We start from the raw sequence: 26,712 nt of genomic DNA on the forward strand, positions 1-26,712 counted from the left end.
GGAATTTTAAGATCATGAAAATGACACTAAAGTTGAAGGAGTAAATTGAGTTAAATTACTGTGTTCTTTCCTAGTACTATTTTTCCATGTCGGTTTATAACCTTTTTCTTAAAAAATATTTACTTGTTTATTTGAAAGGCAAAGTGACAGAGAGGAAGGGAGAAACAGAGAGAGAGTGAGACATTCTCCTTTTGCTTGTTCACTTGCCAAAGGGCTGCAAGGGCTGTGGCTGGGTCAGACTGAAGCCAGAAGCCTTACAACTCAATCCAGGTTCCCATGTGAGTGACAAGAGCCCAAGCACTTGGGACATCATCCACTGCCTTCTCAAGTGTATTGACAAGGAGCTGGTTGGAAAGCTGAGCAGCCCAGACTCGAACTGGCACTCTGATATGGGATGCCAGTGTTGCAGGCTACAGGTTAAACCCTAAGGGCTACAACATTGGCCCCTTGGATTCTTTCCTGAACTGTGTTTATACTAAGATCATAGATCATCAGGCTTGTTTAAGATTGATCGCCTTTGTAATAAAGCTGGGAAGAGATAACTTATACAACACTTGGATCTTATGGTCTGGAATGGTCATAGAAGCAGAAATATATTCAGTGACTTCATATAGTAAGGCACCATCTTCTGGTTTCTGGATTGACCTACCCATGCAGGGAATGTGGAATACTCACACTGTCCTCAGCTTAGCTTTTCCAATGACAGATTCTGGAATAACAACACACATGTGTGATATGTCTTGGTCGAAACCTTTGTTTCAGGAGATCTGCATGCAAATGAAAGTGGATTCACTGGGGAAAACCTGTTTTGATGATCTTGGCTTCAATGGTGAAGTGTGGTATCTATTTCTGTTGTGCTGAAAGACGTGAGGGTGGGACATGAGCAAGGGGGAATGGGTGAGCTGTTGCAGCCTTCTCCTCTGGCTGTGCTGATTTCAAGGCCCTAGGGCTAGGTCCCTCATTTTAGCTATTGCATAGTCCCCATCATCTGTCAGCCTAGTGCTTTCTCTGGCAAGCCAGTGTATGGCTACCACAACTGATGGTGAGTAAGTCTGACATGATCAAAATGATTGCTGAAGTGACTGGGGCACAAATGACCTGGATGAGGTAATTTTTCTATTTTAATAAAGTACATGTGATTTTTATATTGTTCAAAGTCACCCTGGGTGAGGTAATTTTTCCATTTTAACAAAGTACTTGTGATTTTATACTGCTCAAAGTCAATAGAGTTGCTTTTATAGTTTGGTTTAATATTTACATTCATCAGCTATTTGGTTTTCATAGCTTTATCACATTTCATTTGTTACAGTTGAATTTATTCTTCCCACACCCACCCGGAAGCTGAATGGTCACAAAACCTTTTTTATTCTCCCCTTCTCTTCCCCAACCCACCCCACTCCACCCCTCCTTTTTAAACAGTTGCCTCTGAGTATGTCTTAATATGGTCACTACAGGTCCAGTAGGAGTTTCAGTTCATTCAGTCAGTAGTTTAAAAGTATTTACTAAAGACTTGTTATGTGCCAGGCACCCTTCTGTGAACGAACTGGTGACATAGTGGTGCATAGGACACACTGGGTCCCTGCCCTCACTGAATTTGCCTTGCAAACACACACATATGCAAATTCAGATTCTATAGTGATAGTGAATGAGCTTGAGATGGGAGTTTAGAGGGGTTGTCCTTGAAGAAGTTATAAGGTGAAGTCTAATTTGTGAGGGGGAACCAGCCTTGTGAGATTCCAAGAAAAGAGTTCACTAGGCATAGGAAGCAGTTAGAGCTGCCCTTGGGATCTAGATAAGGAGAAGCTGTGATAAGGTTGTTCAAAGGGAGAAAGAATGTGAATGTGGCAGAAAGAAGGATAAAGGGGGGGGACAGATGATGGAAGTGGTGGGTAAGAAACATGGTCTGTGTCCTTGTAGAGCATGCTAAAGAGTTTGGATTGTACTTAAGTTCAATGGCAAGGTGCTGGAAGGCTTTTAGAAGCTTGTCTCTTGTGGGTAAACATATAGTGCAAATTGATTCATATCAGTTCACAAATGGACTGAGATTTCTTCTTACAAACAGAGAAGATCTTAACAATCAAAGTGTGCTGGAGATAAGCAGATGGGGCATTAGCTCGATGAATTTTGGTAAAGTTTGCGGGACATGGAAAGTCAAGGGAAGAAGTAAGGAAGATGGGAAGAGATGCTCCTCTCTCAGCATTGACACAGATGTTTGGGAAATAGCCAAAACCCATTTACAGCCCATTAACACACTAATTAAAAGATCTAGCTGGAAGGGGAAAATATAATTGGTTACCAAACGTACTATTCTGTCTGAGGACCTTGAATGGCTTTCAGAAGGAGCTGTCTTGGCACTAAGTGTCCTTTCCATGAGTGTACCTAGTGTCCTATTTCCGGAAGCTTCTGAGAGGCAGGGAGCATTAATTATACTTTCTTCATCACACATTGCTCCTAGAACCAAGAGGTATCATGAATAATAAGTGGATATTTTGTCTCAAAACACAGATTTTTTTTTTTTTTTTTTACATAATGAGCTTCTGGTTTAGAGTTTATCTTTCTGCTCACCTATGATGTCATTGAAAAATACAATAGACAAATTCCATTTTCACCATGATTTGATTTGTTTGGGCTTTTGTTGTTGTTGTTGTTCTTTGATCATAAATGACTCATTCCACTCTTCTCTCCACAAAATGTGATTGTGTTCTGAAGGCTCATGGACCCAAGCACAGTTTGGACTAGGAAATCACAGTCTAGACTTCAGCCAAAGCTGTAAAGCAATGCTTTTCTTTCAAGGTCAGAACAAACAAGAAGGAGTAAGCCTGCCACACAATTCCCATATAATAGACATATCTGTTATAGTTGCAAGAAAATAGGTCCAAATGGTTGGATATTTAAATGTGCAGTATAGCAGTAAGAGAATAAGGTTGTATATATGTATATATATTTGCTCCTGGATTTTGTACCCTATGTATAAATTTTTTTTAGTAAACATGGAGGCGACACTGTCATTCTGCTCAAATGTCAGTTAGTACAAACAAGCCTGCACAATCCCCTTATTGTCATCATGCGTTTTGGGAGATTCTCTTTGAGTTAACTTTTCTGAAATTTCTTTTAGATTTCTATTCATTTTTTTCAACTACTTTTTCCAAAAATAAAGTACTTAAAGATGGTTATAATTAATTAAATCACTTGTATTACTGCAACCCTTTAGAAACTCAAAATACAATTTCTTAAAACCATCAATCTACTTGTACTAGAAATTTAATTATAATGTAACCTGTGAATACACATTTTTGGTTTCCAACTCTAAAAGATAAGGTATAATATATCTTGCTTAATACAAATTCATCAAGTTTTTCTTCTCTTTACCCAAATGTATCAAAAGGATTCAATATTTGGTTCACTGGTCTTCGATTAGTGGTACTGCAAAGTGGTAGAGCCAAGGCATTGGTAAGCGAATCAAAGCCCATTTCTTCTCAGCAAAAGTGACCCCAAATGGTCCAGCTTCAGGCACCCTGACAGTTCTCTGCTAGACAGTGCGGGATCTTATCTGTGTCTTTCTCACCCCAGTGTGCAATCCTGTGACAAGTGATGGCACATGAGTTCTGGATTACACCCAGGGTAGAGCTCTTAGATGGAAAGCAGAGTCACAGACATCGGGGGGAGGAAGGGCTTTCTAAGTGAGCACAACACCCTAAGACTCCCTCACAAATATGTTCCTTGAAGGAAGGACTTCATCTGTTCATCATTTTTATTCTAAGAGTCAGCACAGTGCACGGGCACTTGATAAGTGCCCAAGGAACACTTTGTCACTATATCTTACAGAATAATGGAATTACCTTAGAAGACAAAAACAGTGTCTTTACACGTATTTCATGTACTTTGGTTTTCTGAAACTTCCAGGAAATATTAAAGTCCAAAGCATCCTGATTTTTCACATGTTTGAGTTCTGTGGTATAGGGGATAGAAAGAAGCAAAGAATGCATTATGTATGCCTGTGACATAAACACTAGGAATAGAGGACTTTAGAATCAGAGAATTAACATGGGGTTCCTATGAGAAATCTTGAAAAAAAAAAAAAAGTCTCTCCCAACTCTCTGAGCCTTAATCTGATTATCTGTAAAATAGAGATGCTAGAGATCAAAATAGAGATCATTGTGCGTCCCTTTGCCAAGCTGGTTTAAGATCAAGCAAGATGTTATCTGTGATTGTACTTTATGAACATTAAAGAACTTCCTCCTTTGCAAAGCATTGTTATTTTCTTGTAAAATTTTTATGCGGTTAATGTATGCATATACCTGTATGTTTATATGTAACATTTAATGTATATGTAGAAAATAGACACTGTGGTCTGTCCCAGTTGGTTAGAGAATCAGCTTGATGTGGTGAGACTTTTCAAACCATGAAACATTTCACAACCATGCCACCGAGGAAAGGTTAGGACACTTAGTTTAGTGAGCCTGTAATAAGAAAGGGCACGGTGACATGATAGTTAAGCTCTCCTCCATGGATAGATTTTCAAACGGGTGCAAAGAGAGAGCTGTCACAGTAACCCGGCTTAAAACTTTTAGTTCTTTTTCATCTCATTCCAAATTCAGTTATTCTTCAGGTCTTATTAATTCTACCTTTGAAATGCCTGGCAGGGATGAGCATTTGACCTAGCCGTTAATGTGCCCACATTTTAGAGTGCCTGGGTTTGAGTCCTGGCTGACCTGACTGCAGCTTCCTGCCAGTGCTCACCATGGGAGGCAGCAGTGATGGCTCAAGTATTTCAATCCCAGCTACCTATATGGGAGCACAGGATTGCATTCTTAGCTCCAAAGTCCACCCTTGCCCAGTTGGCCGTTGCAGGCATTTGGAAGTGAGCTAGAGGATCGGGGTTCTGTGTTTTCTCCCCGTCTATTTTTCTACCTATCTATCTATCTATCTATCTATCTTCTAAATCTATCTCTCCTTCTCTTTCTCTCTACCTCGCTCACCTTCCCTGTCTGTGTCTCTCTGTGACTCTGCCTTTCAAATAAGTAAATAAATAATAAATAAATAAATAAATGCATTTTGGAAAAGAAGCAAACTTTTTAAAAAGAGATACATCTCACATTATAAAGATGAGTTTACTTTCCAATTACACTTTAGCTTGCTCATCATTTCTTTCCAAGATATTGCAATCACCTCTTCTTACCATGTTTTGGCTCCCAGATTCCTGCTTGCAAATCCATTCTCAAGGAACTTGTATTAGTTTCCCACAGTTGTAACAAGTTACTTCATATTTAGTGGCTGGCAACCACACAAATAGCTGTCATACAGTTCTGCAGATCAGCCATGTAAAACGGGTCTGCAGGGCTATGCCCCTCTGGAGGCCCCAGGGTAGAAGTCCTGACCTTGCCTTCCCTAGCATTTGGGGGCTTCTTGTGTTCCAGGTTCATGGCCTGCATCCATCTTCAAAGCCAGCTGCATTGCATCTTCAAATCTCTCTCTCTCACCTTTATGCTGTCACACCTTCTCTTGCTCTCATGTTTCCCTCTTTCCCTTAGAAGGACTTCTGTGATGACATTTACCCACTCAGAAAATCCAGAGTAAGCTCCCCCGCGTGAGATCAATAATTTAATCACAGCTGTGAAAGTGTGGTTTGACTACAGAAGTTCAGACGCTCACAAGTTTGCCGATCGGCCACTTCAGAGAGGATGACTATCACACAACCAGAGCGAGCTCTTTACTTATGATGCAGATCTGGGGTGCAGCGAGTAAAGCCGCTGCCTGTAAGGGTAGCAGTTTGAGTCCTGGCTGCCCCACTTCTGATCCAGCTCCTTGCTAATGGCCTGGGAAAGCAGCGGAAGATTATTCAAATGCTTGGGCCCCTGCACTCCACATGGCAAACCTGGAAGAAGCTCCTGACAACCTGGGCTAGCCCTGTCCATTGCAGCCATCTGGGGAGTGAACCACCAGGTGGAAGCTCCCCCCACCCTCAACACTGACTTTCAAATTAAATAAATAAATCTTTAAGAAAAGGTGCAGATCTGACCCCGCTGTTGTTGTCCTGCACAGTACACTGATGACTTCTTAGGCCCCAGCAGCAGCTTCAAAACTTTCCTCACCTCAACCCACAATAATATATATATATATATATATATATATATATATATTTTACATAAAGGTCCAATTTACATACGCTCACAGACATATGCAGAAATCTTTACAAAATGACTCTTATTCCTATGTGTGGTATGCTCTGCTGTTTTCTGTAACAGTCTGTTAATTTTTAAATGCTGACCAGGACCCACTGCACTGACTTTCTGCCCTGCATCAGGTTGCATGGCACAGTTTAGACATCACTGCCATATAGGCTGTGTGTGTGCCTTCCGTGTGAACTACCTGTAATCCCAAATGGGTCATTTTTTCCTATGCCCCTTTGTACTTTAGGCCATCCCAGGTCCTACAGAGCTTCACACCATCATCAGCTCACAGACTCGACTCTTAAGCATCATCTCCTTCAGGAAGCCTTCCTGGATTTTTTTTTTTTCCAGGAAATCCAGCTGTTAGAAGACCACACATAGACCCCTGTGTCTTCCCAGCCTCCCATGGTATCTCTGTTACGGCATTTGCCAGATGGTCTCTCACTCTCTTTCTCTCTCATTTTCAGATCTGCATATTCATACCATCTCTCCTTCCTCTTCCTTCTGCCTCCCTCTTCTCTTCCCATCTTTCCTCCCCTTCTCCTGTATTCTTTTCATTCTAAAGGAAATAGAACAGATATAGTAGGCTTCACATAAAAATTCACAAATGCAGAAGAATAAGCAGAGAATTAACCCACTTCTAAATGAACTATCCAGAGATAACTACTAATATTTACATACTTTCAGATATTTATGATGCCTAGATCCATATACATTATTAAAAACAATCAAATCACATCATGGAATTTTGTAACCTGCTGGGAATAGAGTTGGCATTGGCCTGGATAGTGAGCATAACTGGAAATTTTTGACAGAAAAATCCAGGGCAACCTACATACTAGTTTAATGAATACTCAGAATATATGGTAATTAAAGATGACTTCTCTGAAGAAGAGAAATATAAAGAACCTTTTTTAATAAAAGAAGAAAGGAATGATTCAGGAATTGTGGCAGATAAACTTAAGCTCTTCCTGATGAGTGGCATCAAATATTTTCTTTCCTAATCATATCTCTGAGGGAAAAGAAGGGGCTTTTTTATAATTATTATTTTGTTATAATATTCTCTTGTGGTTTTCCAGGGTTTAAACCAGGATTTGCAGAAATTGCTTCTTCCCTTTAAGCCACTCATTCAGTCTCAGAATGAGGTCCTTGGGGCACCTACGTCAGAATTTCGGGGAAGGCTACCAAATGCACATATCCCCACCCCTCCACTGTGCAACTGAATTACTCTTTAGTATTGGAGACCAGGAATTTTCTCTTTTAACACATTTTGATACATAATAAAGTTTGGGAAAATCCCTGCACTGACACTAGTAAACCCTTTAAAAATTAGTGCATTAGCAACTTTAGGGGGCCTACAGTGATTGTTGATGAAAATTCTCCATGACAATCAGTTCCTTTAAAAGGGTTTCATCTCAATAAATCTCTTTAGAACTGAAAAAGACATTCAAAATATGTAATTCAACCATATCTTTGTGCAAATAAGGAAACTGAAAAGATAAAGAGAGCTCCTTTGAATCACCAGGCTGAGTAACAGAGGAGCTAAGCCTTTTACCTAGGTCTGGGGTCCCCTCATCTCTTCCAGCATGGAACAGGCTTTATTCTGTCTGCTGGATCGCCTATTTCAAGCTTCTGTTTCCCCACAGTGACTGCCATTTTAATCCTCACTTATTTACTTTCTAATGACAAATTCTGAAATTAATGTTATAAAAACACATTTTAGTGTTTAAGAGAAACATGCCTGACTTTAATGTAATTATGCAAACTGCAGAGCCATGAAATTGCCTTTGTTAAGGGCATACTGCTTAGACTTTGCATGTAATTTGTGGTCCATAATGCTTAAGTTTGCCTGCTGGTGTACTCAGATAAGAGGACGCTGCAAGACCTCCAAAAGAAAGGACTCTGATAGAATAAATTTCAAGGATAGCTCTATTTCCAAAAAGGAAAAGAATTCTGCTATTTTAGTGCAGTGAAAGTACTCTAAAGCCCTGCCTATAATTTTAAGTACAACATTCTTGAAAGCCCTGAGAACCTCACGGTAAAGATGTATAGAAACAATGCTATACAATTGCCTGTGTTGAGTGGATCAGGTGATGAGGTTCTTTTCTATTCCAGAGGAACAGTCATGAAAAAAAGCCACAAAAAAGTGGTGAGCAGGCAGAATGGCTTTTATCTGACTCATTTTGTTTTCTGTGTTTTCAAATGTCTAAAAGGGAGCTATTTCCCCTCTTTTTGATCATTATAGTTTTCATTTACTCGCTGGTTGGCCATTTAGCTCCAGTTTGAATTAAGAGTGGTGATCCCATTGCTAAATACCACAAAGACTGATTCTTGGGCAATGCTGTGCTCACCATTAATTAACCCAATAAGAAACATAAGTTACCAATCAGAACTTCCAACAAATAGCTATAGAAATTTTACTTCATTTCATGAATGGTAAATTCAAAGCAAGTGATAGTGCCTAGTTGTATTCAGAACAAATTTTATTAAAGTAAAGGAGGTAATAATTTATTATTTAAAATATTCATTTATTTATTTGAGAGAAAGAAATATCTTCTGTTTTCTGGTTCATCCCCCCAAATAGCTGCAATGGCTGAAGCCAGAAACCTGGAACTGCATCCAGTCTCTTACCCAAGTGGCAGAGGCCCAAGTTCTTGATGCATCTTCTGCTGCTATCTCAAGCACCTTAGCAAGGAGCTGGATCTGAAAAAGAGCAGCCAGGACTTGAACCAGTGCTCCCATATGGGATACCAGCATCACAGTGGGCAGCTTAACCTAGTATGCCACCACTCCAGCCTCTGTGATTTGTTATTTTAGCAATCACTGTCAATGGCCAATGTTGTGGCAAAGCAGGATAAGCCACCACTTGTGACACCAGTCTCCCATATAGGAGTGCTGTTTCAAGTCCAGGTTGTTACACTTCCAATCCTGCTCCCTGATAATGTCCCTGGGAAGGCAGTAGATCAGAGCCAAAGTACTTGGGCCCCTGCCATTTATGTGGGAGACCCAGATGGAGTTCCTGGCTTCAGCCTGGCCCAGCCCTGACTGTTGTGGCCATTTGAGAAGTGAACCAGCAGATGGAAGATTAATTTCACACATGTGCTCTCTCTCTCCCTATCTCTGTTTTTCCCTGTCACCATTCCTTTCAAATAAATAAATAAATCTTTAAAAACTAACATAATCACTATGATCGTTGACCTTTTTCCTGGATCTTTGATAATGCTTCTCTAACCATATGGTACTTATGGAATCACATTGTACGTTATTCCAAAGTAAGATAAGTATTTCTTCAGAGAATCTCTGCTCCCTAAGTACTTTTAGAATAAAAATGAGGGGCCAGTGTTGTGGCATAGCAGATAAAGTTGCTACCTATGGTACTAGAAACCCATGTGTGTACCAGTTAAAGACCTGGCTGCTCCACTTTCCATCCAGAATAAACAACTAATAGAATAACTCTGGAACCCCAAGGTGTTTCTGAAGTTCTTATTTGACAAGTAGGCAAAGTCACCTTTACCTCCAGGAGGGAAAGAGTCCAGCTGAAATGTGAACTAGATTTTTCAGTCTGTAGGTAGTCAAGAGTTTTGGCAGTATTGCTGTTAGGTAGAATCACTGGAAATCTATAAAGAAATAGCTTCCTTTTAGGACTCTTAAAAATATTGATTAATTTTGCATTGTGGCATTCAGTTTTGTTTTTTTTTTATTTTTTAAGAAAGGAGGTAAGAAGTACTTGAATTCAGAGTCAGAGATAAAATAACCATGTGCTCAGTGACTATCGATAAGGTTAAAAATGAGTTCTCTGTTGGAGGAGAATGTCTCTTGGAACCGGGTTGATAAATTAGAACTAGAAGATGTGCAATTTACCACTGGCTGGGCGTCCTAAGCAAAAGGACTTGTTCCCAAGTACTACTCTCCCCACTCCCCCTGGAACACTCTCCCTCTCCCTACCTTCACTGCTCCCTCTGTTTCTCTTTGGGAAGGGGCTCTTTGATTCCTAACCTAATTAAACTTGTTTCTGGAAATGCAGCAAATTAAATTTTACATATTAATATGCTTATGTCTGAAATATCCATCTCCCTGTGACAGGGAGATTGGGTTGCATTGATCGTGTGTTGTGCAGTCCAACTCTTCTTTCTCTCACATTGCTCATGGTAGCTTTGGGGTTCATTTTAATCTAGCATATACTGGATATTACATCTTTCAATGACTCTGATATAAAACGGCAATTATTGTGACTCAGGATATTTCTCTTATGGTTTGGTGGATAGTTGGGACAAATTTTTAAACACAAAACAGTGCTAACAACCACCAAGCCATCTAAAAATAAGTAAAAAGAGAGTTTGAGAATAGAAACCTTTTATTTGTTTGTTTGTTTGTTTATTTAGTATTTAGGAGTAGCTTATGCTGGCCATCTTGAACTATAAGCTTTAATATCCCACTGCCAGGTCTACTAAGGGAGAACTTCTGAGAGTGTGGCACTATGTTACATTGCTCAATGTAATTTATAAATAATCAACTGAAAGGCATAGGTCTCATAAATGTCCCAGAAAAAGAGGGATATGGAGTCTTTGCACTATTTGTCTCTCCAGGCCACTTCTATGCTGCATCAGAATTCCTTGCTTGCTTTCTAAAGGGGAGAAATTCTGCCCCACCTCATCATGTTCCCTGGCAGTTTGCAGTAGTCTTTGGGTACCAGGAATCATCCCTTCAACCCTTGGTAAAGAACGATGGACCTGTGCAGATCCGGGCTTACTCACACCCTTGCCCATACTCCCATTTGTGAAATACCTGACCAGGTTGAGCGTGTAGTCGAGCAGAGGGAAGAACACACTGGGATCAGACCCTGACCTTATTAGCACAGCATGATCATCAGGCCTGGCATAATCCAGCCAGGGTGGTGCCCAGCTGGAGAAGTTTCTGTCTTTCCTGTAGGAAAAGGATCAGTGGATGTCAGTGCATCTGCTCTCTGACTGCTATCAAGTCATTCAAACATTAGAGTCTGCTACATGGAAAGAAAAATACATTTGTCTGGCACACAAGCCCAAAAGAACTTTTTGCATTGAAAGTAGGAATTTGGGATGTAGTCAGAATAACACACATTCAGGCTTCTCATGCCAGCAACCATGTTGTCAGTGAAATTTAAATATGGAAAAAAAAAAATGCTTTCATGGGCTGCCAGATTGTTTGGCAAATGATTTGGGTCTATTTGTAATGCAGGGATTTTTGTAGCATATTATTATGAAAAATAAGAAAACTAAATCTTGCCTTATACATGGGTTTTATTTCCCCATCAGTAATGATTTTCTCAGTTCTAGCTAACCTTTCCTAAATTGAAAATATTAGTGTATGAATGCTTTTCATACTACACAAGCATATATCTGCCTGTCTGCTTTCTCTTGTACACTTAAATCGATAAAGGTTCTTTCTCATTTGTGACTTTTTTTAAAGATTTATTTATTCAAAAGTCAGAGTTACACAGGGAGAGAGAGAAAGAGAGAGAGAGAGAGAGAGAGGTCTTCCATCCGATGGTTCACTACCCAATTGGCCACAACAGCCAGAGCTGCACTGATCCAAACACAGGAGCCAGGAGTTTCCTCCCGGTCTCCAACTTGGGTGCAGGGGCCCAAGCACTTGGGCTATCTTCTACTGCTTTTCCAGGCCATTACCAGAGAGCTGGATTGGAAGTAGAGCAGCTGGGTCTTGAACTGACATCCACATGGGATGCAGGCGCTTCAGGCCAGGGCGTTTACCCTCTGCACCACAATGCCTGCCTCCTCATTTGTCACTTTTTACTCTTATTTTCTGTTTCTGACTTAGAGAATTTAATCCTTAAATAGAACTCAGATTAAATAAATTTGATAGATGTTATTCTGAATTTAGTTTGTTTCATTTCCATATGTATCTGGACTCTATTTTAGCTTTATGGCCAGGTTTTTAATCCCTTTGTGGTTGGCACCCACAATAACAATGCAGAATGGTCCTTGAGTGCCCACTGGGCTCACTCTCTCCCTACCCTGGTTCTTCTACCTCTGCCGTGGGGCGGCACCCCCTCTACCAGGGAGAGTCCTGTCCTCAAGCCAGGAAGTCTGCCTTTCTAAATCCCCAGCCCTTACAGCCAATGAAAGGTCCCCATTTTCCTCCAGCAAAGTCAAGTCCTATCCTGAATGAAGATGTATAAAAAGAAAAGCAGCCACTTTTATCAGGAAGACTTTTATATCCTCAAGGTTGATAGGAAGTCGCTTTTCAGACTTCAAAGGCTTAGTGAAGACTCCTGGAATTGTCTTCCATGAGCTCATCTCTCAACCCTTTAGTCTTTGTAGCTGGCCTCTGACCCCTGCCTCTGATTTCACTTCTACAATGATGGGGTTGAGCACCAGTCTTAGCCCTGAACTGGTATCTGATTACAATTAAACATAAAAGAAAGAATTAATTCAATAGCCATTGAAGCCATCTCTAAATGATTTCAACATAACCAAAAAATGTAGCAAAGAGCCAGAATTTGTCATCTAATTAGCTTTGTGGTCTTGAAGACTCATTTGCAATTACCATTGATCTTAGGAGGCCAGGGTGACTTTCTGTCATGTAAAATTTGATGCTGTATAATCTCTATGGAAATGTAGGGTCACAAAAGTCATACATGAAAGTGCTCCAGACTGTCCAAGGCCTCATTCTGAATGTTGCTGTTTCCAGAATGCCAACAGAATGGCTTAATCTTGTCCAATGACTTCACAGTTTGTGAGTCAGTACTGAACAACTCAGAATTCTCTTGATGTGTAGATCCTCCATTTGAATGTGACATCATCTTACTATATGCTTTGAAATGATTTAAAATGAAAGCTTATTTTAAAATAAACAAATAGATGAATTAGACACCTTCTAAAAGAGAAAGAAATATGTGTCATTATTAGTAGTAGAGCCATTGACCTTTTGTATACTGCTTTTTGTATCTGTAGATCTCCCATTTTCAGCCATGGGTTGAAAATATTTTTAAAAACCATGTGTCTGTACTGAACATGTATAGACTTCTTTGTTGGTCATTTTTCCCTAAACAGTACAACTGTTCACTATTCACATAACATCTGCAGTGTCCTGGATATTACAATATAAGTAATCTAGACATGATTTAAAGTATATGGAAAGATATGTGTAGATTAATGTAAATACAGTATTTTATGTAAGGGAGTTGAACATTCAAAGATTTTGGTATTGGTAGGGGATCCACATATACTAGGGGACAATTGTACTAATTCAGGTCAGGTCAAGAAGCCTTTCCCAAGCAGACCCACCATACTGTTTGCTCTTCTCCCTGATATGCCGTGCTCTGCCCACAATCAGTCATGTTATCCTCTGGTTGCCCGTGTCTGCTGCACTGCCAGCTGCCTGCTGTGTGCTCACTCTCTCCGCTCTACGGGACATGTAATGAGATGCTACAGAGGCTTCTATTTCCCCTGTGTCTGGTCTCTACATTCCCATTTCCCGTTGTCTTTCTATTTGTTTAAGAGACTTCATTTATTGGACATAATACTTATTTTAAATAATTTTATTAACTCAAGTAGTTGAGAAAAGATAACCACATCTTAAAATATCCTTGCAATTCATTGTAACTTTTGTTTCATTGAGGATCGAAGCAATAATAAAAATAAGAACATACAGGAGATCTTAAATAAATCATTAAGCATAATCAAGAAATAGTTATGATATAGAAATTTAATTGTGTACTTCCTTGAATTTGTTCCCTTTTTTGGTAAGGGGACATGAAGATAGAACATGAGGGCTTGTGGATTTTGGCTGATCCCAAAGGATAAATATTTATTTTCTCTACTTCCCTGGGGTGAGATAGGGAACAAACAATTTTTCAGTGAGCAATCTGGTTTCTTCTTAACTGAAAAGTTAGCTTCAATTCCTTACTCTCATTAATGCAACCAGTAATAATAATGCTACCTATAGCATTTTATAATTTACAGATAATTTTTCTTGTTTGTGGCTTCCAATTCAACTGAGTATTAGGCATTGATTTCATTTTGGAAACCAGGAAACATATGTTCAGAGGTTAGGTAGTACCTCTAAAGCTGCTCAGGGTGTAAGTTCTGTGTTCTGAACAAAGCTCTTGTTCTTTCCTCCACGCTTTGCTCCGACTCTAAGAAAAAAAAAAAAAAGGAGGTGATTTATTGAGCACCTAGTATGTGCAATGTCTTTATATATGTTATTTAGTTCTGATGACAACCTTAAGAAGGAAAATAATATTATCACTCTTTTAAGTGAAAACTCAGAGGTGTTTATTTATTTGCCCAAGGTAGTACAGCTGATACCAGGCCACACATTACATTTTCTCTCTTCCATTCCAAATTATGGAGTCTACTCTAGAATAAACAAAAATTTGTTCTCAGTGCTCCACTCCTTCCCCAGATCATGTAGTTTAAAAAAAATGTGTATGTGATCATCCGCCCATTTTGAAATACCTAGTGAAATTTCAACTGCTAAAGGGGAGCCTCCACAATACTTAAATATAAATATTGATTTGTTGCCTGCAAAGAAAAAGTGGTATAGAAATGATCTTTCTCATCTTCCTGATACCAGTAAAGTCTGCTAACCATCTCCCTTCAGCCCATCCCTGGAGCCTGTAATAGCCTTATTTTTTCCGGATGCCAGCTGACATCAATCTGCCCCTTCTCGCATTCCTCCAGTGCTAATACCGTACACTTCACCCACAGGTTCTCAGATTGCTTTACATGTTATATGTTGCCAATTTATGACCAATAAAAATCCCTTAACTTACATATCTCAGCTCATAGACATTATTTTGCATTTTTCTCAGTCCCTCACATAACGCTAGGATTAGATTTTCAAAGTTTGGTTGATTTTTAACAAGAAGTTAGCCATGATAGAAGGTTGGTTAAAATAGACTTCTGCTTTAGACCCAATTTTGAGCCCAAATCTAAATTTTACCTAGGCACTAAATTGATTTAACTAAGTTAAAAACTAATTTTACTCTTCATTAGGATGATTCAGGATAATAAAATAAGTGCCATTTGATAGGCTTTTTATATTTTTAAAGATTTATGTGAATTCTCTTAAGCACGAAAAGACAGAGCCAAAGGCATGAATGTATAACAGGAGTGTGCCCACATGAAGAAGACACAAAAATCAGAAAACATAGAGGTGAGTTTGGAAACATGGCCAAATTCTGACACAAAAGTATCAGAAGAATAAACACATATAATAAATGTAAATGTAATGAAATTGGGAAAGGATGTTGGACCAACAAAAAAGATTCTAAGGAAGTTAGACATTGTTCCCTGGCCAATAGGAAGAAATGGATGATTTTGAATTAGGGGTAAGAAGTAGTATGAATGGTGGTGGTGATAGCATGATCTGAAACTTCACCACATCAGGGCCCAGTCAACATCTTAAAGGAGAAAAAGTGGCCAGACAACTTTATAAAACAGCAACTTCTGCCAGCTATACTCCTCAGTGGGCACACAACAGTATAGCCACCATTTTACCATCTCTTTGAATTATTTAAAACAAATAGAAATCTGGATTTTTGTGTAAAAATATCCAGTTTTCAGTGTTAGATTAATTTTAAACACTGTGTTAATCAAACAAAACACTTCTGTGAGTCGGATACTAGCCTGTGACCTTGACCTATCTGTGTGACATGATCATTTTTCAGCATAAGTACCAAAATTAGAGCTGATCAGAAACAGAGGAACTGGATAGCTAACCTGATGATTAAGCAGAACAGGGACCTCACAGGACACAGAAACCCTTCTGTTCTAGAGGCAATATTATGCAAGAGCCATTTACTTAATATTTGTTTCTGATTTCATTTTAAAACTAGTAAGTTTTGCAGTGTGTGATTAAGTTAACCTTTAGAGCTTTTTCAAATATGTTTCCGTCTTCAGAACTGACAGTGGTAATATTACAAGGTTCTATAAACCATGTCAGGAACTCTGGACTTTTTTATATACCTAGACCTGGGTTTGAATTTGATTGCACAGGTTTGAATTTGATTGCAAAGGATCTAGAAGACTCTTGAGATAATCATTAACTAAGTGTTCATAAACTATAGGTATAGATAAATTATAGGTATATACCAGGGCATTCCTGAGCAAAGCAGGATGTGTGATCATCCTATGTACCTGATATATAATAGGAATTCCAAAATAAATAAAGTTAATAATATAAACGTAGCTTCAAGGGCTACTGACTGAAATTGTTCTAGAATTGTTGAAAGATAATAATCCTCAAAACTGAAAAGCATCATGATCCCTCAGCAGTGCACGTAAAAGGACTGACATAAATATAACCACATCACAGTAAAACTAAAGCATGCCAAAGATGAAGAAACACTTGTAAAACTAGCTTCAGAAAGAAACATAATTACTAAAGTGGTAGAGCAATTAGATTGACAGCAGATTGTCAGTGATGACAATGGAATAATTACCATAAAGTGAATGCACGATGTAAGTGGAATTGTATACTGAACCAAACATTATTCATAAATAAAGGTTAAATAAAAATGTATTCAGACATGCACATGAGAGTGCTTGTCCTTCTAGTCTACTTCACCAGTGGGATTTATAAAGTATGAACTTCAGAAACATGGAGACATAGTTTGAAATTCAAAAAGAAATTGTGACCAATGCAGCTGGAAAACATATGGATAAATATAAGTATAAATAATAGTGTCTTTGTAAAAAAGAATAATGTCTAACTTAAGGGGTAAAAGCTTAAGGTAGGATTAAATATGGTACATTGGAAAACATTATTATTTAAGGTGGGGAAGGATGACTGGAAATTATTCTAACTATTTCAATTTTGGAAAATGAAATTAAAGATATTAAATACAAAAAATGTAATATATATGAGCAAACTTGACATTCTGAATACATGAAATTTGTTCCCTTTCTATAAATAAAAATAATTTTTTTAAAAAGTAAAAAAAATAGATTTTTATTTTAACATTTTCACAATCACTTTATATATAACAAGTATAATTTCCTAACTAATAAAGAGAAGGATTAGATTGGAAAAAAAAGAAAGCACTCATCCAATCAAACAGAAAGTAGGAAAAGAATAAAAAGAAACAGAAAAATGAGACCAAATATCATAGAAAACAAGTAATAAACATTAAAGCAAATATAGTGGTAATTGCATAAATATTAGTTGACCCATTTCACTGGTACAAAGATTCTGATGCACTAAATCAAATGTACTATGAAAGGGAAACATGTATTTTAAGACATGATATCAATTTAAAGTGAAAAGTACATAAAAAATTAGTTTTATTTATAAATGGGATCGTCAAAGCTTAGAGAGCCCAATGAGATACCCAAGTTCATATACCTAAAATGTGCCAGCAGTTCAACAGGAGTGCATGTACTGACTTCTAATGCTGCAAGCTATTAAATTATACCTGTCTTCTTTCCCACAAATGTGTTTCACTTTACCAGCTGTTTCTATGCATCTAATTTCCTTCCTGAAAATATTAGTTCTACTTACTAAAGACATTTTCTTCTAGAAAGCTGTCATTGTTGGCCGGTGCTGTGGCTCACTAGGCTAATCCACCTGCGGTGCCGGCACACTGGGTTCTAATCCCAGTTGGGGTGCCGGTTCTGTCCTGGTGCTCCTCTTCCAGGCCAGCTCTCTGCTGTGGCCCGGGAGTGCAGTGGAGGATGCAAGTGCTTGGGCCCTGCACCCACATGGGAGACCAGGAGAAGCACCTGGCTCCTGGCTTCAGATCAGCATGGTGCGCCGGCTGCAGCGCGCCGGCCGCGGCAGCCATTGGAGGGTGAACCAATGGTAAAGGAAGACCTTTCTCTCTGTCTCTCTCTCTCTCACTGTCCACTCTGCCTGTCAAAAGAAAAAAAAAAAAAAAGAAAGCTGTCATTGTTGATGAGAATAAAAATACTGCAATCAAAAAAACTTCTAAGTGGGGCAGGGATGTGGTACAGGAAGTTAAGCTTCTACTTGCAATGCCAATATCCTATATGGGCACTGCTTCAAGTCTCAGCTGCTCCACTTCCAATCCAGCTTCTTGCTAATGTGCCTAGAAAAGCAGTGGAAAATGACCCAAATAGTTGTGCCTCTGCCACCCATATGGAAGACTTAGATGGCTCCTAGCTTTGGCCTGGCCTGGCCCTGGCAGTTGCCTCCATTTGGGGAGACAAATAGCACATGGAAGATCTCTCTCTGTAACTGACTTTCAAACAAATAAGTAAAACATAGAAAAGAAGAGAGATTTAACCCACCCTTTTAATCTTCCTGGCCTTCTGATCTTGCTACTTCAATAGCATGGATGGAAGATGAGCTGAGAGATGAAGGGAGGAATATGACTCTGTTTAACTGAACTTGCAATTACAATTCTCTCTTCATTGGAGTCTGTGTTGATGCCCATACCTTCTGTGTGACTGCCATCTGGATACCAATTCCTTTATGCTACATCTTCAGGGAGCTCTAGAGGACTCTCCCACTGTGTGGTGTTCTGGCATGGAGATTGGCTCAGGTGCCTTCTTTGTTAACATTCCTTCAGCTCACTCCTGCCCCTGTGTTATACCCTGTAGCTTCCCATACATATCTGAGACACAGCCGTCTTGGGGGTGGGTTAATGGCCAAGGGCAGCAACCTGCTATGGTATTTATTGACCTGTGAGAAACTCACATAGCTTAGCCATAGCAACCTGTGGGAATTAGAGCTTCTCCACTGCGACTCCCTCCCCAACACCTCACTATGCTATCTTTGTCCAGGTACCAAATACCAGTGCACAAACACAGATCAATAATTCCATTGGTTAAGCAGGTACTGGTAAACCAGTTAACTTCATGTATGGCTTGTATGAAATTTACCATTCCTTTGTGAAGAGTTTGGTTTGAGTCTCAGTTATCAATTTTAGGGCACTAGTAAAAGTCTTACTCAAAAACTGTTATCTTTTTTTTTTTTTTATCTTTTAAAACCTAACACAGTTGCTCTGATACAACTGTGTTGCATTGTGTTTTGTAAACAAAGCAGTTATCAATGTTGACTGAAAGCTCTAAGTTGCCTGCATGTAAGTATTTGTGCCCCAGGTTTTGGGGAAAAAAAAAAAACAAAAACAAAAACTGGGCATAATCAAAATTCCACTGGGAAGAAGTGTGTCAAAAAGATTAATTAGAAAGAAATAAAAAATGGTGTCTTCCCTGCCTTTGTGTTAAACATTCTTAGAAAACAAGGTCAAAAAAAATGAATAAAGATGTTTGTACCCATTTGGTTATATATTTTATTAAGGTTTTAAACAGGGTCATCTGAGTGTTTAAATAGTGTTTACTGGAAAGTGTCTCCAACTCTCATGAGCAGAAATATACAAGTGGTGGATCTGTCAGAGTATTCTGACAATGGAGTCAAAGACCCCTGTAAAAAAGCTACATATGCCTGGTCCTCTCTTCCAGGAAAGATGAATTGCCATGGTAACACTGCTGTGAAATAATAGTCAAGTTTTATCCTTCTGCCTCAGGCTTATTTTATTAGGTTTTACTTAGAAGTAGATGCCATTGTAAAATGAAGGTTTTGGTGTTTCAAAGCGAAACATTGCAAGAAAAAACTTGATCAATAAAACCCACTGGTGTGAAAATGGATAAAACAATAGGTAGAGAGAACATTTAAATTGATTGAATAGCTACTTAGAATGTGGCTTCTTAATACTTTCTATAGAAAATGTGAGCTCCTTTTGCAGATGTTTTTAGAACTCAGTGCGAGTAAATGAATTCAAACTGATTATTTGCACAAGATCAGTAGGGGAAAGTAGGTTTGTAAATTTCATTTTAATGGAGGATTAGCTGCTCTAAGGAAAAAAAGTTCTTATTTTATTCCAAAAATAAATATGAGGCAAGAAAGCATAAAATATTTAAGCTTCCTATGTTGCCTACTATTTTTATGAAACTAAGTTCAATGCTGTATTATGCCTATTTATGGGAATGAAAAAATAAATATAACTTGGGGGAAAATAGCATCATACAAAAGAACAGATGCTTAATCATCAGCATTTTGCTGTTTTTCTTGTTTGGGGAAGTTGTGACTTTAAATTTTTCTGTAACAGTATCCCAGTCATTTGGGGATGAAATTTCCAACATGAAGCAATAAATAATTTTGTCATGTCAAACAATATTGCTCTGCCCTTCTGATAAAACATACACTAGGATGAATGGATAGCTTTTAAAGTAATACAATATATCAAATAACCTTTTTTTGAGCAACATTAATATGCCACAAGTGGAATATGATAATGCATCTTAGCAGAACATCTTTTCTGCATTTGCATAGTGAGACTCTGCTAATCTTCTCTATGAGACTGTCTAATTTTCTTAATTTTTCTTTTGGAAAGCAATAAAGGAATGTGAGGATCATTGTGAAGTTCATATTGCTTCAGCCTGATCCTGAGGGTTGCAAACTGGGATCAGTGACTATCAGATTCCTAGTGTTGCCCAAATGAAGTGCCACACAGGGAAGTGTCTTAGCACAATAGAAATGCATTTTTGCACTTTTGAAGGCTAAGTGCTTATTTAAGGTGGTATCAGCGGGGCCATGTTCTCTCTGAAGGCTCTGGTGGAGAACCTGTTGCATTCTTCTTTCCTAGTGCCTCGTGGTTACTGGCAATCCCTGCTGTTTCTCATCTTATTGTAGGTGCATCACTCTAGAGTCTCTGCCTCTGTCTTACATAGCCTTCTGCTTTATGTGTTCTCTGTCTGTTTTCTCCTTTTAAGAAAGAGAACAGTCATTGGATTAGGGTCCATCTTAATCCAACATGAGCTTGTGTCAATCTTACTCCATCTGTAAATACTCTATTTCTTGAAAAGGTCGCTTTCTAAATTCTAGGATGAGGACTTCAACATACCTTTGTGAGATGTACAGTATGACCCATAATAGTACCTGTGAGTTGGAAGACTTCACTGAGCAGGAAGTCTCCAGTACAATTTTAATTTTAAATTGCTACTTTGTCTGACTTTTTAGAATCATTTTCTTTGTTTCTGCAACTTCAATCTTTTGTAGAAATGTAGGGAATATGGTGTTTTGATGAATGAAATGGCCTTAATTTATGAAATTTTTAAATAAGCAAAACATGCCTGAAATAACTCCAATAAATATATTACATTACCTACCATAGGCCCAAACCTGTAATGTCATTCCCTAAATATTTATTAAGTGAATGAATGAATGTCTCAGTGTTAATACTCATGTTAAACTATCCTGAGCAGAGTGATCTCCTTTTGATGATTCACAACAATTCATTTAGATAAAGATAGAAAATTACAGGTAAGAGATTTCTACTTGCTTAAAAGCCAGATTGTTCATTTAGAAACTCACTGGTCAAAATATCTTTTATGTCTTGGTTTACGGTGTTCCCAGCTCCATTTTTGTTGACGTATTCTTTAAGTTACTACATATTATTTCCTTTGGCTTAATTACATTGTTTGTGTTGATCTATTAGCACTGATGTCTTTTTGATTTTTCCACTTACAAAATTATCTACTTTAACATGTAGCAAGATTGATTTTCAGGCCAGCGCCGCGGCTCAATAGGCTAATCCTCCACCTGCGGTGCCGGCACACCAGATTCTAGTCCCAGTTGGGGCGCCGGATTCTGTCCCGGTCGCCCCTCTTCCAGTCCAGCTCTCTGCTGTGGCCCGGGAAGGCAGTGGAGGATGCCCCAAGTGCTTGGGCCCTGCACCTGCATGGGAGACCAGGAGAAGCACCTGGCTCCTGTCTTTGGATCAGCGCAGTGCACCGGCCGCAGCCGGCCGCCATTGCGGCAGCCATTGGAGGGTGAACCCACGGCAAAGGAAGACCTTTCTCTCTGTCTCTCTCTCTCTCATTGTCCACTCTGCCTGTCAAAAAAAAATGATTTTCAATCTATTTTTCTCTGTCTAGATGTTTGACAAATATATTGTGATTGTGGTGATATTATTTGAGTTATGTTCCTTTACTAATGATTCCCTGTATTCCCCTTTAACTCAACACAAAGAAGAGTAACTATCAAAACAAAAACAAAATGCAATATAATATGTGCCTTCCACATGAAAGCTATTTCCTCAGTTTCAAAACTGTATATTATCTCTGTAAGACCTTGAAGCGATTGAGAATGTAGCACATACAGCTTTTTTAAAAGTTTCATTTAGAGAAAACAATCCAAGGCAAAAACAAAGACAAATATTCTGAAATTCAAACTGAAAATGATCTAAGCTACTATTTATCAAGCTGCCAATGTTTCCCATTTTGCAACTTTTCATGACAGATATTCCAGCATTTGCTAACCAAACCTACCATTAAAGTCAAAAATTTGCTCTGAAACCATGATTGAGAAGTCAAAATATTTAAACCAACTAAAATGATTTTATTTTTCTTTGAAAAGAAAAAAAAATAAAAGCTGTCACTCATGGAAGGAAGCTTTCATATTTCAATCACATTTTTCACCCCTCATTTTCTCTGTAGGAGATCTTCAGTTGAGGGTTTCAGTCACCGAAAGCCTACAGTTCTAGAAAATCAGCAGGTGTGCCCAGTTATTAGAGTCAACTAGGGACTGGAGCCATGCAGAGCCAAGATTCAGAGCCAGTTTCCTGAGCAAATTGAGAAGAGGCCTCATTTTAGTCAGTTGTCTTCTGAGACTGTTCATGTTTAATTACATTACTGGCACTTGACATTATAAAGTGTTCTTTTCTTTCAAATGTAACCTTCTATCATTAGTAAATGTCAAATGTAATGAAGTGTTTTTCTGACTTACTTTCTTCCTGATATAATGGAAGAAAACACTAATGAGTTTGGAATCCTGAAATGATTTTCAATCCAAAATCAATAGAATCAATTCAGTGTCTGTTTATAAGCTTAGTTTTATTCATTTTATTTTCTTTGGAGAAGGTATTTCCACTTTGTATTTCTTACTACACTTCTGCTACTTGGTTCAGTTTCTTTCTCTCCCTAAGAGCTTCTGGGTAACAAATTCCTCCAGTTCCATTGTGTTTCTGGATTTGAGTCAGAATGGTGTTGAAGATCCTGCTCCTTGCTGACACTTAAGTATTATTTGAAAGCTTCTATTTTTTTTTTTTCTTGAAAGCTGTTCTCTCATTCCACCCTGATCTCTTTTTTAAAATGTCAGTATTTAATGGCTCTCCAATTCTGTGGTTTCTAGCAGTTTCCTGTAACATTTTAATCATAATATAATGGAGCTTTGATTTCTGCTCTCGCAAAGATTAAATACACCCACAGTGTGAAATGGAACTAGTTTCTTTACTGTCAAAATAAAATTAACATCTTTTGAAAAGGAGATGCCAACACTGGAAGAGGTCAAGAAGAAAGAGATAAAAGTCACAGTTTTCCAACACGATGTTATTCAGTGTCTGTGTTGAAAACACGCCTGACAGGAAAGGTCTAGGTCCCCTTTCAGCAGTGTCTGCGGTATATTGGTCCCCTATTGAGAAACGAGGGTGCAGCTGCCTGTTGTAGAGAAAAGACGGTGGGCATGGGGTCCCCAGCCTATGAGAATGATACTCAGTCAATGCCAGGAAAGAAAGCAAGCCATATAAAGTTACTTAAAATAGGCAAGAGAGAGAGAGAGAAAGCTACATTTACTGATAATATGTTCTAGAAGAACCCAAGCCAAAATGGGAAATTTTTTCTAAATAGACAGACTAGTTATAAGGAATTCTGCAATTTAGAGAATTAAACACATTACAAACTCTCCTTGTTTTTAAAGCACGGTCTCTGGGAATTTCTTTCTGGTACTTTTATCTATGTCCTCTAACTTTCTTTTTGTCACAATTGGACAAACAGTAAACTGAATTAAATCCAGTGACTACCTAAGAATGTCAAAATAAGTTCAAGATTGGCTTTGTTCTGCCTAACAGATTTGTGTGTGTATCCCAATGATATTCATTTTGTTATATCTATGTTTATATCTAGCATATATACTTTATTTTTAATTTTTATAAAATAGTAGTAATTAAAATACAATAAAACTTTCAGATAATTATCAGGTAGTGTCATATATTAATGCAATTAGGCAGCATTGCATTTCTATTACTATGATTTTATAAATTAAGTAACATTTAGGTGATATTTATAAATAATTTTTACAATTGGAATTTTTAATATTTTTTCTGATGTGTTTTAAAAGATTTATTTATTTATTTGGCAGATTACAGAGAGGCAGAGGCAGAGGTGGAAAGAGAGAGAGATCTTCCATCTGTGGTTCACTCTCCAAATGGCTGCAATGGCCAGAGCTGGGCTGATCCAAAGCCAGGAGCCAGGAGACAGGAGCTTCTTCCCCATCTCCATGTGGGTGCAGGGGCCCAGGGACTTTGGACATCTTCCAGTGCCTTCCCAGGCCATAGCAGAGAGCTGGCTCAGAAGTAGAGCAGCCAGGACTCAAATCGGTGCTCATATGGGATGTCAGCACTGCAGGTGCTGGCTTAACCTTCTTCGCCACAGTGCTGGCCCCTTTCCTGATGATTTCTAACATCACCTACAATATTAAAGATATTAGGCTTTGGTGTCTTATTTTCTGATATTTTATCATCTTATTTTCTGACATTGCAATTTTATTTATGGTATTTTTCTGTATTCAAGGAATTGTCAAGTTTTCATGTGATAAAAATCTATATTTCTACCTTTTCCTGTTTTTTGTCATTGGTAGTATATTCTGAAAGGTTTTTCCCACCATATTTGGTTATGTCTGCTATATTGGGTACTATAATATGTTTTCATCTTAATTTGACACTGTATTTTCTCTAATTCTACCCAATAAGAACATTCTAGCCAGGCAAGCCTTATCCCTGCTTCAGAGAATATGGGAACAGGCACAGCAGTTAAGACATCATGTGTGATGATTGCATCCAATATCAGAGTGCCTGGATTCTAATCAGTTCTGTTTCCGATCCTGCTTCCTGCTAATGCACACACAGGGAGACAGTAAGTGATAACTCAAGTATTTGGGTTCCTGGCACCTGAAGGCCCATATTGGGTTTTGGGCTCCTGGCTTTGGCCTGGACCAGTTGCAAGCATTTGGAGAGTGCACTAGCAGATGGGAGTTTCTCTAGCTCTGTCTCTGTTTTTCAAATAAGTCAATAATTTTTAAAAAGATTTTTTTTTAAAGATTTATTTATCTGAAAGTCAGAGTTACACAGAGGAGAGGCAGAGAGAGAGAGAGAGAAAGAGAGAGAGAGAGAGAGAGGTCTTCCATCCAATGGTTCACTCCCCATTTGGCCGCAACTGCTGGAGCTGTGCCAATCTGAAGCCAGAAGCCAGGAGCTTCTTCCAGGTCTCCCACGCGGGTGCAGCAGCCCAAGGCCTTGGACCATATTCTACTGCTTTTTCACACCGTAGCAGAGAGCTGGATCGGAAGTGGAGCAGCCGGGTCTCGCGAACTGGCGCCCATATGGGATGCTGGTTCTTCGGGCCAGGGAGTTAACCTGCTGCACCACAGAGCCAGCCCCGTCAATAATTTTTAAAAGGGCAGAATATAATTGGTGCTGGTTTAGGAAAAGCCACAGCCTTAGCTAATTCCATTTCACACCCCCAACATCCTCTCAAAATCATTCACTAATCCTCAATTTCCTTTGATCACACTTATATGAACTTATAGGGACCAAATAAGAAGTGTCACACAAATTAGGAGAGTTGTGAGCAATCCCGTCTCTCCTTATTGTCCACCATAGAGTACAAACATTCAAACAAGAGGCTATCTGTGTGTACATGAGCCTGTCCAAGTAGTGAAAAGTGTTTTCATGGCCATCCAACACTTGAAAGTGTACCTTTCAAGGGCTGGATATTCAGCCATGAGGGGAGCAGAGGTGCATAATAGGTAACAAGGAGGCATCTCTAGAATAAGAGGGAAAAGAGATCCAGACTGCAATTCCAGAGAAGGTTTATGTGTCAGTCCAAAATGCACCTGAACTGTACTAGAAAAGGAATGTTAGACTCCCATCTCTGGGGAAAATGGCAAAGCATTTGGATCATAAGTGATGCCCTAGATCCTGAGAAAACAAAGGGGCAAGAGTTGGTTGAATTGAAGAACAATTTCTTCAGCTGTAGCGTACAGTGGATGTGATGAATATGGAGCCATTTCAGCGAGGTATCTACCCCTAATTACAGTTTTACTATTCCATGTCATCTCTTCTCTAGGCATAGGACATTATTCTTGTAATCTGCTGTCTCCCACCTCATGTAGACTGCCTCCCCACATTTCACAAACAACAGTCAATGTTAATTGACCAGCTTTGGTTTTCAAGATTTTATTTATTTATTTGAGAGGAAGAGTTACAAACAGTGAGAGGGAGAGACAGAGAGAAAGGTCTTCCGTCCATTGGTTCACTCCCCAAATGGCCACAACGGCCAGAGCTGCATCGATCCAAAGCCAGGAGCCAGGAGCTTCTTCCTGGTCTCCCACATGGGCACAGGGTCCCAAGGACTTGGGCCATCTTCTGCTGCTTTCCCAGGCCATAGTACAGAGCTGGATTGGAAGAGGAGCAGCCGGGACTAGAACTGGCACCCATATGGAATGCCGTTGCCACAAGTGGAGG

The 26,712-nt window shown here is 38.9% G+C and overlaps 1 protein-coding gene across 1 annotated transcript in view; it reads left to right on the plus strand.

Annotated features, from left to right (window-relative positions):
• Positions 1–26,712, plus strand: part of RAB3C (RAB3C, member RAS oncogene family) — a 240,875-nt gene that overhangs the window by 85,761 nt on the left and 128,402 nt on the right. The gene's annotated exons all lie outside the window — the stretch shown is intronic.

Source organism: Lepus europaeus, chromosome 15 (assembly GCF_033115175.1).
Source record: "Lepus europaeus isolate LE1 chromosome 15, mLepTim1.pri, whole genome shotgun sequence".
Classification (NCBI taxonomy): Eukaryota; Metazoa; Chordata; class Mammalia; order Lagomorpha; family Leporidae; genus Lepus; species Lepus europaeus.